Source organism: Bombus pyrosoma, linkage group LG1 (assembly GCF_014825855.1).
Source record: "Bombus pyrosoma isolate SC7728 linkage group LG1, ASM1482585v1, whole genome shotgun sequence".
Classification (NCBI taxonomy): domain Eukaryota; kingdom Metazoa; phylum Arthropoda; class Insecta; order Hymenoptera; family Apidae; genus Bombus; species Bombus pyrosoma.
The window spans coordinates 10,361,565-10,374,694 of record NC_057770.1 but is presented as its reverse complement, the minus strand read 5'-3'; the positions used below and the strand labels follow the sequence as shown (position 1 = coordinate 10,374,694).

At 37.3% G+C, this 13,130-nt stretch overlaps 1 protein-coding gene across 7 annotated transcripts in view; it reads right to left on the bottom strand.

The window, feature by feature from the left end:
* LOC122570691 (plexin-A4) overlaps nt 1–13,130 on the bottom strand; it is a 430,296-nt gene that overhangs the window by 183,436 nt on the left and 233,730 nt on the right. The gene's annotated exons all lie outside the window — the stretch shown is intronic.

Sequence of the window (13,130 nt, the reverse complement as noted above, 5' to 3'; positions counted from 1 at the left end):
TAGTATCGCCTTTTATATAAAATCAGCGGAGTGTGTTTACACTTTTGCTCGTCACTGTATATTCTGTTACCATTATTTACTATTTTATACACAATAGCTGTAATAGTGCTGATTACACGAAGGAAATTATATATAGGATGAATCCGAAAAATGCACACAAAAGAGTGTTTAAAATTCACATACATAAGTATAAGAATATATTCTATGGAAAATAAAAAAAAAAATAAAAAAGAGAAGGAAGCAAGATATCAAGTAAAATTTAACAACTCAGGAAGAATTTTTTACAGTAAAAAGATATAAAAGATATAGATGATGTTAAAAATAGACAGTCGATAGGTACTTGGTCGTTTTATGGTCGAATAAAGATACTTTTTATCGTCAGACTCTTCGTTTATCTACAAATCCTCCATGATCCTGTCCAATGATTCATAAAATCTCTCTTGAAAATGTTTCTAAAACACACCGGGTATCCAAGGCATTTCTCTAACAAAAACCGGTACACATTCCACGCACAAACTTTTCCGACCACTTTCATAACCGCGAGAGTCGTTTCACCACGCTCAGGACACATCTTTTCAGCGGAACTTGTATCTAGCAGCAGGCAGCACACCGAATTCAATTAGTCCGCCTCTCGCTCGAAAGCGCCACTGCTGTCTATTAACTTCGACCAGGGACGGTCTGAAATTTTAACGAGCCATTGTACCATGTTTCAATACGTTCCACTTTTTTTCCACGCGTTTCTTTCTTTTTTTTCTTTTTTATCAAACAACGAGTTAGCTCGCTTCAAGGTGCTACATTTACAGTATCAACAAGTTCGTCGATTCTGAATTGACGATAGAAAAAAAAACAAAAAGGAAAAGAGAAGCGAGAAGAGACGAATACATAGAATGAGAACGCAAACAGAGGTGGAGGTTCTGAAATTTCAGAACGATGTTCAACGTTTTGCGCCTATTAAGGGCTAACGTGGCCTTAACGCAACATTTCATTTGTAATACTTCTTTGTTATTTTTTTATACTTACTTTACGCTATTACGTTCTGTTGAATTCACATTGTGATTATGAAATTTAATTATTTTCTGTTAGTGGAAAAATGTTCGCCTCTTCTCTTATGCATGCGAACATTAACTTCTAGTCAAATGAATGTTTCGAATGTCGTGAAAGTATTCTTTCAAAACAAAGGAACAGTTAAAAATGTTTCGAAAAAAAATTGATAAAAGCGACAAAAATAATGTTTGAGTAGCCGGCGGTGCCTGGACGAATTTTGGATCAAACTTGGATTTCAACAGCTTAAATATCACTACAGAAGGAAATTTTTGTTCCCTATCAGAAGTTACGAATAGCGGAAAAAATTTTACCTATATATATATAAATTTATATAAATATATATAAAATAAATATAGTAAATAAATATAGTATAGTAATAAATATAGTAAATAAATAAGTAAATATATATAAAATTAGGTTTCAATAATAGGGTAGAACGATGTATATATATACAACATATATAATATAAATATAATATATATGTATACATACATCGTTCTATCCTATTATTGAAACTTAATTTTTCATAAATGTTGCAACACATACTTACGAGCAGACTTGTCTAATAACATCGCATTTACGAACTTCTTACAGGCTATTTCATCGCTTGGTAATTAATGGATTAATTAACGAGACAAAATCAACTTTCAAAGCGTACCATTAATACCTCGTCTCCATTTTCGAGACCCAACTTTTTTCACTATTTGATGTGCGCGTTCTAAGCGCAGCCACGCGATCATAATTTCCGCGCGACTCGAGTTCAGCGTACTGTCGCGGTGAAACGTCAAATTTCGCAGGGAAAAACTATCCGCCGGTTAAAAAATCGGTTGAAAAAGGGGGACGCGACGACGTAAGTTCGCGTAACGATTTAGCAGAATAATTTTAGGCGAGACTTTCAGCGTACCAGAGGCGAATCAGCAGCCACCAACAGGCTTCTCTCGCAATCGCGCGCATTAACCTTTGATACGAGCGGTAATTACGCGCGCGCAACGTATTTAGCGAGAAAAATATTAAAAAACGAACATGTCCCGGACGTTGGTTGCACGGATGAATCGTTTGCACGTGGGATGTGATAGATACATGGTTGGTACAAATTTCGCGAATCTTTTTAACTAACGCCCACGAGATGCATTTCGCTCGTTTCTCTGCGAATTTATAATGCATTGATTAGTCAGACTTTCTATGTTTAGCAGATGTTATTCTACTAATAGCTGCGCTTCTTTGAGCAGATAGTTTATTGACTAATAATGTTAGTAGAGTTATAGTTATCAGGTGCATGTGGAAGGTTGTAAATTTCTCTTTTAGAATATTACAATTTTTAAATTCGACTGAACAAACTTTCTCTTCGTTCGGTAAATGCTGTTCGATTATTATCTGTGTCCGCCTGCACAATAGCTTTTGAAATGAATATTAATAAATTGAAAAGAAATTCTGTATCGTTGTGGCTAGAGCGCGGATTTTTACGCATTCACAGGAAATGTAAAATTTTAAAAATGCACATAATATACAAAAATATACGTAAATATATGTTTAAAGCATAGTAGGTATTTATTTATTATAATATTCAGCGGATGAAATAAATTTCTACTAGATTTTATTTGATTAGTTAAATGCATAAATATACCAATTTCCATAACAAGCCGACGACACTCGGTAGACAGAACATTTAAAAGGGAATAATTTATTATACCATCTACCCTCATTTCATTTATTTTAAACAAAATGCATTCTAAAGAGTAAAAAAAAAATTGTCACAGGAGAATCTCGAAATAATGATCGAATATTTTACATCAAAATCTTAACAAGCTTCCAAAAGAACTAAAAAATTAACAAAATGTCAGGACATGCTTTTAAAAAGTAACATCGTTCGCCAACAAACTCGATAAAAATTTCGTGTCGTCCAATTTCTCAATGTCGCGAAGTTACATAGGTAAACATGTATCGCTCGTAGAATGACCCACTACACCTAATTAATGTCAGGCGCAATTAATCGGTTAAGCTCCGAATTTATCAATTTCGAGCGGTCTCCGGACTCCAGAGAGGCAAAACGTATAGACACGAGTTTGCTAGAGCGCAGAGATAGGTGAAATTACTTAAAACGACTCTCCATTAAATTAATTGCAGATACGAAAATAAATTTCCAAAATTAAACAGCCGCTAAATTACTCTTTCGGGCAATACGATCGCGGGACAGACAGCTCTGTTCGAGTTAATTAATACCGGAAGCCATTAATACTATTATGATATACATACACGGGTGCAGCCACGGGGAAAGAAAAATTAATAATGCAAACGGTCCCGTTCGTCGATATTATAGCAGCGACTACAGTGTGTCCGACAGTGTTTCCGGCATGATTTGCACACGGGGTCGGAAGAATAGCAGGATTATTGCGCGTTCACGCGGTCGCGAATACGTGCGCGCCGCTGACAACCGGCAGAATTCTCTGTTTCGGTACTACAGGGGTGACTCTGACAGAAGTTCAGGGGTTGAAGCGACAGACTGTGTAAGTCGCTTTGAATTTACGTTTAATGGTATTGGTTTAGGGTGACGTAGGGCTACAGTCACGGCATTCTTGTAAGCGAATGTGGTTACATTAACATTGATGAGCGTGACGTTAATTTTAACACTGCACAACGTGCCTATCAAATCGTCGAATCGTGTTCCAACTTTGTATTGATATCGCGTTGCAAGGAGTTTTAATTAGAAATTTTAGCTATAAAATTTTCAAAGTTCTGTTCTGTAGAGGAGCTTATTGTTAGCAACGATTAAGTATGATGCAGTTAATGATCCTTTAGATAGATCGTGTGAAAAATTCCAAAATAATCGTGAAGCATATAAAGCATTATTAAAGTATTATGAAAAATTCGATTAATAAACTGTGTAATGTTATAACAGCTTTTTCAGATAAATCGACAGCTTGTTTTAATCCTATAACGGGAAAAAAGTTCAATACTTGGAATCAGGTTACAGAGGCAGTGGAAATTTAAAAAAATGCAAACATGAAAGATTCAACATCGAATAGAATAAATGAATCGTAAGTAATAACGAATATTATACTGAATACTAATGGAAAACCACTCTAAAAATATCAGATCTGAAAGCTGTTGAAATATGAGTTTCGTACTACTACTAACATCTAAATATCTAAATACATATAAAGAAGACGTGTACGTTCGTCACTCATATTGTCAACCTTTCGAAAGTAATACTTTATCTAAGAATTTCATATGGTTTTGCATACCACCAGATTTCTATCAAGAATAAATTATCCCACGATTACACTTGCAATAACTATTTAACATCGATTTTCCCTTATTAGGTTTCTCTTCTTATTTAATGCCGTAATTATAGAACGTGCAATTTAAAAGGCGGTTTGACTAACAGGTTGAATGATATTTATCACTCGCCCCGTAAACATTCTCAATGCTATATCTGACAAAAAGGTAACCAGTCCGTAGTCTCTACCAACATATTCCCCATCGATTCCATCTTATTAATTCAACGACAAGCGGAAACCACAAACGTGCCCCGAGATAAGTCCACTATATCGTTGCAACGTGTTGCGTACGCGAATCGATGTCCAACTCGCGAGAACGATAATGAACGAAATTCTACATGAAACGATTCGCGTCTCATTAAATCTCGCCGGTTAATGCGTTTGGGTGGGGCCGGCCAGGCTCGTTAAACCACGCCAGGCATAAATCTTATTCCGAAAACGGCGAGTTCCCGTTACGCCGGAAAACTGCATCCAACCGCGGCAAGATACTCTCGGGAGAGGGAGCCGCGTTTATCTTGATATATGCGAATAATATGGCATACATCAGCCGTATTCTTTCCTATTTTTATGGAGATGCGCGTTTATCGGTATGGCTAGGGATGCACGGAAGGGGTGGAAGGGAGAATATTAAAACACGAACGTCTCTCTTTATCATCGTGGCTTGTACCCACGCCATGAATTCCCCCGTTACGTAGTACGCCCCCATCGAAAACTTGTATTTAACTTTCCTAAGCGTGTAACTATCGTACTATCGCCCCTACCGATGGAATATTCGACGAAAGCAAACCGTTCTTCATTCTTCCTATTTTCCTTATCTCGTTACGCTTTACGACTCTCTCAGTTTTCTTCTCTTTCCTTTACATGTATGGGGTATTGTAAAATCAGTAAAAATGATCTATAAAATGAATCATTCGTAAGATTTTATGCATGGAGTTGTAATGTAGCTTAGGTTAAGTTTATTCAAGGCTCTAAAAATATGAACTTACATAAACATTCACCGACAAACGTTTAATCTAAAATTCAATCAGCGATAAACGCATTAATTACTCGATTATAAGAGGAGTAAAAAAATTCCAACAAACAACGAAGTATCCATCACCTATGAACGTCCAAAACGACACCTTTCTGTTTAAGATTTCGAATCTCGTGATTAGCAATCTTTTTTCTTCATTTCCGTCTTCTCGTCTTGCTTATCTTATTTAATTTCAAACTGAACCAGCGTGGTAAACACGGTAATTACCTATCGCAAAAACGACAAAAATTGAAAAACTTAAAGTATAAAGCAGCTATAGACGACGAAAAGAACACCTCGCTCAATCTAGAGCAACGGAAAAAGGTCACCCAACTCGATAGAACGCGCAAGTCACCAGTCAACTTTTGCCACAGAAACACTCGGCTACGGCTCCGTTAAACGTTTCCAGAGCGTTGAAACCTCTTCAACGTCAAACACGAGTACGAAGATCGAATGATCAGACAGGCACGAACGACGTGACGCACAGTACGGCATTTGAATGAGGATGCGAGACAAAGATCAAAAACTGCATATAATGTGCGATTTTCCTGAAACTCGACATCAGGGGTTACGACGTGCGAAAAAGGCTGTTTATTAAATCTTTGTTAGTATTTTCCCTACTCCTTGGCTCACTTGAGATTGAATATTTATCTTGAATATTTATTTCTTTGTCTAACTACACGTGATAACGTTTAAATAAATAGCGTCCATACTGGGAACAATCTTTCCATTTTTTCATAATTCATTTATTCTCCCTTCAGTTTCGTCAGATGTTGCGCTGACATTTATCAAAGAACGGAGTTTTCGTACAAAATTTTATGAAAGTGAATATTGTCAGAATTGCACTCTTCGATCGAGTCGCGATTACTAATGAATATCGTAAAAAAATGATGAAGGATGTCCTCTTGACACAGAACAATTAAAATTACAGAACAACTTGAACCGTCCTTTTAAATTACTCTTTAAAGAAAGAAAGAGAAAGAAATGTTTAAATTAGAAATTACAATGATACATATCTTCGCTCAAATTCTTCATATTTAAGGTGTAACAAACGCGATTTAACGAGAATTAACAAACAAGAATGTACATCGAATAAATGAGTTAATTTTCGAGTGATTAGATCTTGATATTACAAGTAATTTTTCCTGATCCTCTATCGATTTTTCGTGGAATTATCCTTTAAATTTATATTACTTACTTACAGACTGATTACATATCATCAAATGATAAGATCAAAATCGAACAGGATTGCATATCTCGATTTTTGTCCACTGCGTGCCGTACGGTACGACGCGACGTGTCGCTGACACGAAGGATCGATCGGTACGTAATCGAATTCCATCGTTGGCCAGGGACGAACGCCTCTATTCATTCAGGATCACGGTCATCAATGGAGGCACGGATTCTTGGAATCCATGTCAAATTCCTGGCAACCGGCCGAAATATCACGATCGTTATTCAAGATCATCGACGAACGAGGATGATCGTGATCCGATCGAGGGAATTCGCGTGAACCATGGATGGGATCTACCAAAATGATGCGACGCATGATCGGCAGGTTGAGACTCGCGACGAGAATCCTCTTGGACAAGCGACCAACGTCAACGAATTCCTCCGGATCCCCCATTTGGCCGACTAATCCAGAGAGAGAGAGAGAGGGGGGGGGAGAGGGAGAGACGTCCCGCTCGACTGACTGGAAATTAGGTCGGGGGTCGGTGTACTACCGGCCGGATCCTTAGGGACAAGCGCGAAGAGACCAAGTGACTCTTTTTCCTTTTTTTGTATGTACATCTCCTTTTTTGTGTCTCTTGATTTAACACGTTGACTGCTACACGAATTCTATATACGATATGAACACGTTGACTGCTACACGAGTTCTATATATGATATGAAGGTATATATTATAGCGGACAAGAGAAAGCTTAAATACGAGTGGTACAAAATATGCCAGCAGCTTACGGAACAGATTGTATTTGACAAAAGCAGTGGATAGAGAAAGGATATGCTCTGGAGTAGTTGACTAAAATTATTAATATGTGCATATACGAAAATAAATATATAACATACATGGAATACAGCTTAAAACTTTTCTTTCGTTTTCGCCACTGAATCTTGTTATCGGAGTCGCAACAGATTGAAATATACTACACCGAAACGTATAATTTTTGTCAAATATTATATCATGTTCGTTGATTTTTTTCTGATAATGTTATCCAAGTCATTCGCATTGCGGAACATTCTTTAGTCCATGAGATTTACTTTACTTTAATCATTTCAAAAAATTTAGTAAACTGTGTTAAAGGTACGTCAATGGTATTTGTGAATAATTTGAGAATAGTTTGTTAGCAATGATGTATTCATAAGAATCGCTGCAACAACTGGACTTCTTATAGACTATGCTATAGCTACCAAATATCAAATATTTTAAGAGCAAGAAAAAGCTTCTCTGATTTAAAATTATTTTTGAAATTTAATTTGCTTTCGTTATTATAAGTTCTTAACACATTGATGACAGTATGCTTTGATAAGCATATCGTCTGAATTCCCACGTATTTTTTTAATTATTTAATAAATAATTGAAAAGATTCAAATAATATTTAATAATAATATAAATCTATATTATATATTAGATCTATATATATCATAAATAATAAAATATAGAAAGGTGTTCACCATCTTTTTAAAGTGCTTCTATTCCTAGTAAAATCAACTTCACTGCCACTATCACTGATATTATTTTTACGTTCGGCATCACTCGGTACATCTTACAACACATCTGCACAAATTTCGGCGTTACATTAAACAGACTGATCTTTCATTTCCAAAAAATTTTTTAAATATTGATAACGGTTTCTTATTATTCAAGCATGTAGTGTAAAAACACATTGATAACATTTTCTTTATAGCATCCATTGCTTTTTTTACTGTTTTATTTGACAGTAGTTGACATTTTTTATAGGATACCACATGAAGTATGTAAGAAGCATTTCCCATCGTCAATGTGTTAAGTGTAAATAATCCCAACATTTGCACATTACAAAGTTTTCTATTGTTTGCACTAATATATTCAAAATTCATCAGAAAAACAATTGTATCCATAGAACATTCTACACGTTCCACCTCTTAGTTGTAGAGAAAACTGATTTGCTTTCATTCGTTTAAATTTGCAAGCACCGTAAATTCCAATCCTGTTTGTCTCTAGATAACTTGTATAAAAAACAGAAAATATTTTTTCATTTTAGTTTTGTTACAAAAGTATATTTTATAATCTTCCAAGTAATAATTATTGATTTGTACTGGTGGTTTATCACGTTTTCATACTATTTGTAATTATTTACAAATGAAAATTGCTCTTAAATTCGATACTACAATATTTCCATTGGCATGTAGAACATTATACAGAAGAAAAAGGACACTTTTTAATTTTTCCGTTTACATTGTCTCCTACAAGAAATCTTCAAGGCATGATATACCCAGGTCCGTAAGTTTCGGAACACGATCTGATCCTCTACAAAATGTTATCATCGATCCAGATTGTTAGGCATGTAATTAATCGATTAGAACGTTGCATTTGCACAACATAAATATTCAAAGTACATGGCAGAAAATTGTGAAAATTATTTGCACGAATTATAGAACAAAATAGTAAGCTAACCCTTACACGAAGACTCGTTTGAACGAAGCTTAGATTTCAGATTGGCGCACGCTTGAGAACGTCGAAGCTCTGGCTATTTGGCGTGGCTTATCTCGCGTGAAGTTTGAGGCTAAATGTGGAAACATCTCGCGGGATACAGCTGGAGTATCTTGTAATAACTCGAGGCTTCATGTGGCAGGATTGGTTGTTACGTAACCGAATGGGTTGGTAGAGGGAAGCTTGAAAAATAGGTGAAGTGTACGCGTTACGTGGGTAAATGGATGGGTGTACTTTGATTAATCGGGGATCGGCTCGTGCAGTGTGTGAGCGCGTTTCGTGTTTTAGACTTATTAGAAGATTTCGTGCAAACGACAAGGGAAAATAGCGGTTTGATAAAGAAAGAAATATCGCTAAAATCAATGCACGTGTTGCTGCGATGCAAATAAATATGCATAAACGTATTTAAGAATTTTAAAGTAGAAGATAAAAAGTTATTAATATTAATAGCAAAGGAAGTAAAATTGGACAAACGATACATCGAGTAACTTTTGCCTTGCATCAGCAATATCAACGTTATACGTTGTGGATAAGACGAATAACAGTGGACGGCCACGTTATTCGATAGACATCAAGGGATATTCATTTGTCGATGCTCGAATGAACAAGCAATGGACAAGCACGACATGATGCTAGGATATTCAGATAACAGGATATCCGGATGCTCGCACGCCAGTGTCTCTGTGCGTCTCTTCAACGCTGCGAAGTCTACTACTCTGCGAGCGTTGTTCGACCATTCATTGGTCAGATAGGGTGGCCATTGTACGCAATAATTCCTTCGAGAGCGAAAAACGTCCCTTGTTCCTCGAGAGCTTCCTCTGCCTGTTTCAGCTATTCTAGCATTCTCCTAAATGTCACTTCTTTGTTTAAGACTATCAAGAGTACCAGTTAATATTAGGCAAACGAGCAAAACTTTCAGGTATCTTTAGGAATGACAGTATGGGATATGAACTCACAGTTCTCACAGATATGAACTCACAAGTTCAGTAGTCGCATTATCCAACTGCAAAAAAATTGAGACATTAGAAAAGGCCATAACAAATATTCCTTTAACTTTCCTTCCTTTGCGAGATTCTATCTCTGATTTCCAGCCATGTTTTTCAATACCAACAAGCATGTCGAAAAGATCCAAACGGTACATACGGTAAACAATCTGTAAACGAGAAGAAAGAACTAAAATTGTCAACTAGTGTTCTAAACTAGAGAATCTAAAATCTAAAGATCGGCGAAGTGCGAAGTTAAGTAGAATAAAAACTCTAAAATCCAAAGTTATCAAACTGATCGGCTAGAAAGATCTTCCTAACTACCCTTTAACTCTAATAGTCGCAAGAAGATGAACTCCCGTACCATTTCACGTTACGAGGCGTTGCACCGATCCACCGTAATAATCCTAAATCAATGGGAATCCAATCAAACTACCCCTGATGCGTCCACCGATCGTTCGTGCAACACCCCCCGCCCGAGAACCTAATCGGCAGACGCGTCATTTTCTACCAACCCCATCTCAGCTTCTTTCAACTCTACGACTAAACCAGCGCGGCTCTTTGGTTACGCTGATCCTGGCGGATTTGCGCGCCCCCTTCTGAATCCAATAAATCTCCAAGCATGGCTACACGTTACTCTGCCACCTCTGGCCCTCTCGCTTTCGTATCAGCGACACAGCCGGACACCCCTCTTCGAGCGTGTCCCTGGACGCGTACGCGCGCGTGCAATGCTCTCTCTCCATCGCGTTTCGCTCTCTTGGGTCGTGTTCGCATGTCAAGCCCAACCGCTCTGACACGCTTTACGCTCGAGAGGCTCCTTTGTCGCGGCTCGTCGGCGCGGCATATAACTGGCGCGCGCGCACGCCTATGCAACACGCTTATCATCTCCGTTATCGGTACGGTAGCAACACACGCGTTCGTTCACGCTTCTGGCACCGTGTCACCGGGTCACGTCTGTCGACTTTCACCAAGAGAAGTTGCAATTTTTCGAAGAGAACCACCGATCGAGGTAGTCTCGAGCGTGTTCCGGTAATGGCACCAGGAGAGACGATAGTAATGGCTTTGGAATTGTTTCGATGGAGGAAGGGACGCTTCTGCGGAGGACCGATATCGACGTGAAATCTCCAAGGATTTTACGGAAGTGGTAAGTCGAGCTGGAGCGGAGGGTTGGTATACTTTGTGTTGGAGAAGTGGAAACAGATTATGCGAATTGTCTGTCTGTCGGTCTAAAGTCGCTGATACGGGGAACACAGAATGTTTATTCCATTCGGGAGATAGGAAGAGGAGACTTACGTGGTGGGAAAAGCAATTCGTTTTTTTGGGATCCGTTTCTTTTTCAAGTCGTGCAACAAAGGCTATTTAGTAATTGGTAGGCTGCGGATTTCTATCTTTACGGACATAATTAACAAAGTCTATTAAATAACAACGATCGGTATTATATTAGGTTATCCGGAAAGTGTCCTTTCTTTGCAAACGTGTTTTTTAAAACAATGCACCTTCATACAAACGTGAAACCAAGTCTGTGAGATGTCGCGGTGTTTATCTCAACAGAACAAAATGAGTCGTACGTAATTCGATAAAATAATATAAAACAAAAAACGTTGTGTGTCTATTATTTTCTCATAAAACGAAAGAAACTTTTCGGACAACCTAATACTTTGAGTGTTTCGTATATTTTTGCGTGTTATGTGGATTTTGAAAAATTTACAATGAAATATTTGATCTTAAGAATAAAGTATCGATCGTGTTAATTCTCAATATGTTGTTTTTTATGTTAAAGAATATTTCTGCTAGCCTAGTAAAAATTTTATTTCAAATAACCACTATGTTTAAGGGAGTTACAAAGAAAGGATGCGAAATAAAAGGAATTGAAATTGAAAGAAAAATCTGTGAATGGACAGGAAGGAACAACCATCGGTCCGTCGTCATAAATCTACAACCGCGGATGGTATTGTAAAACAACTCAAGAATGCTTATTATTGTCTCGAACTGAAAGGAAGGTCTTCGACTCGAAATGCAACGAGCTGGTTGATGATAGGGTCGCCCCGTGTGGGTCCGTAAATTATGGTGCTACACGTATGGAAGTTGCCGCATAACTACGTGGAAAGCCCATCTCGGCGGATGATAGACCACACGCGCGTTTGTATTTTTGATAGAAACATCGGCTGAAGTCGAAACGCGGCGGAATAGGATTAGAGGATTTGTCGATGCAATTGCTTAGCTGAAGCTGCCTGCAAATTATTATAGGCAGGCGTGTAAGAGGCTTACGAAGCTATGAAAAGCATTTACCTTTTTTACTAAACCATCGAATTCTTATGAAATCTCAATAACAATAATAAAAGAAACAAGCGAATAAACAACATTTTGCCATTGGTCGAAGTAACGAAAAGTATTAATTTTCCTTATCGCTAAACTACAGACAAAAAAGCTATGAAACAAGTGTTAAAAACTTTTGTCACTTGACTCTTTAAGAGGGTAATAAAACATAATGACTTTGTTGTTATCATATCTTTCGTATTAAATTACAATTTTATTGCTGTTCCTGAAACTTCGTTCAAACTGGTGAACTTTAATTAAAAAAAAAGGAACGATACGTATCTACGAATGAAAAATTTTGTTCTCCTGGCTAAACAGGACTTAACAAATTTAAAATTTCTCTACGTTCGTTCCTCGCGGGAATTCAATATCCAATCTGGCAAAATCGGAACCGATGGCACTGCTGGAAATCTCCATTTTAGCGTTTGGTACAATTTAAAAGAAAAAAGGACGAGACACACGAATGGTCGAGCTATCGACGAAAGTCGCTGTCTGCTGAATCGTGTTCGACGAGAAGTTCGACTTCGTACGCGTGTCGCAGAATCGAAAGTATCGAAAGATTTTCAATCGAGGAACTGAGTTTCTCATTTCGAAACTAGTCATTTCCTTCTTCATAGTCTAGTGTTATAGAATTTTTAGACAATGTTATTGAGTTTCGCATGATTACTTGTGGAACTCTTGTTTTTAAGAAAATTCGTACGGTTGAAGTTGAAACTGAAAATGTTGCAAAAAGATCATTACGTTTCTTTTATCGTAATTGATATTCTTACCACTTCTTATGATTCACTGTGTTTTGTGACGAATTT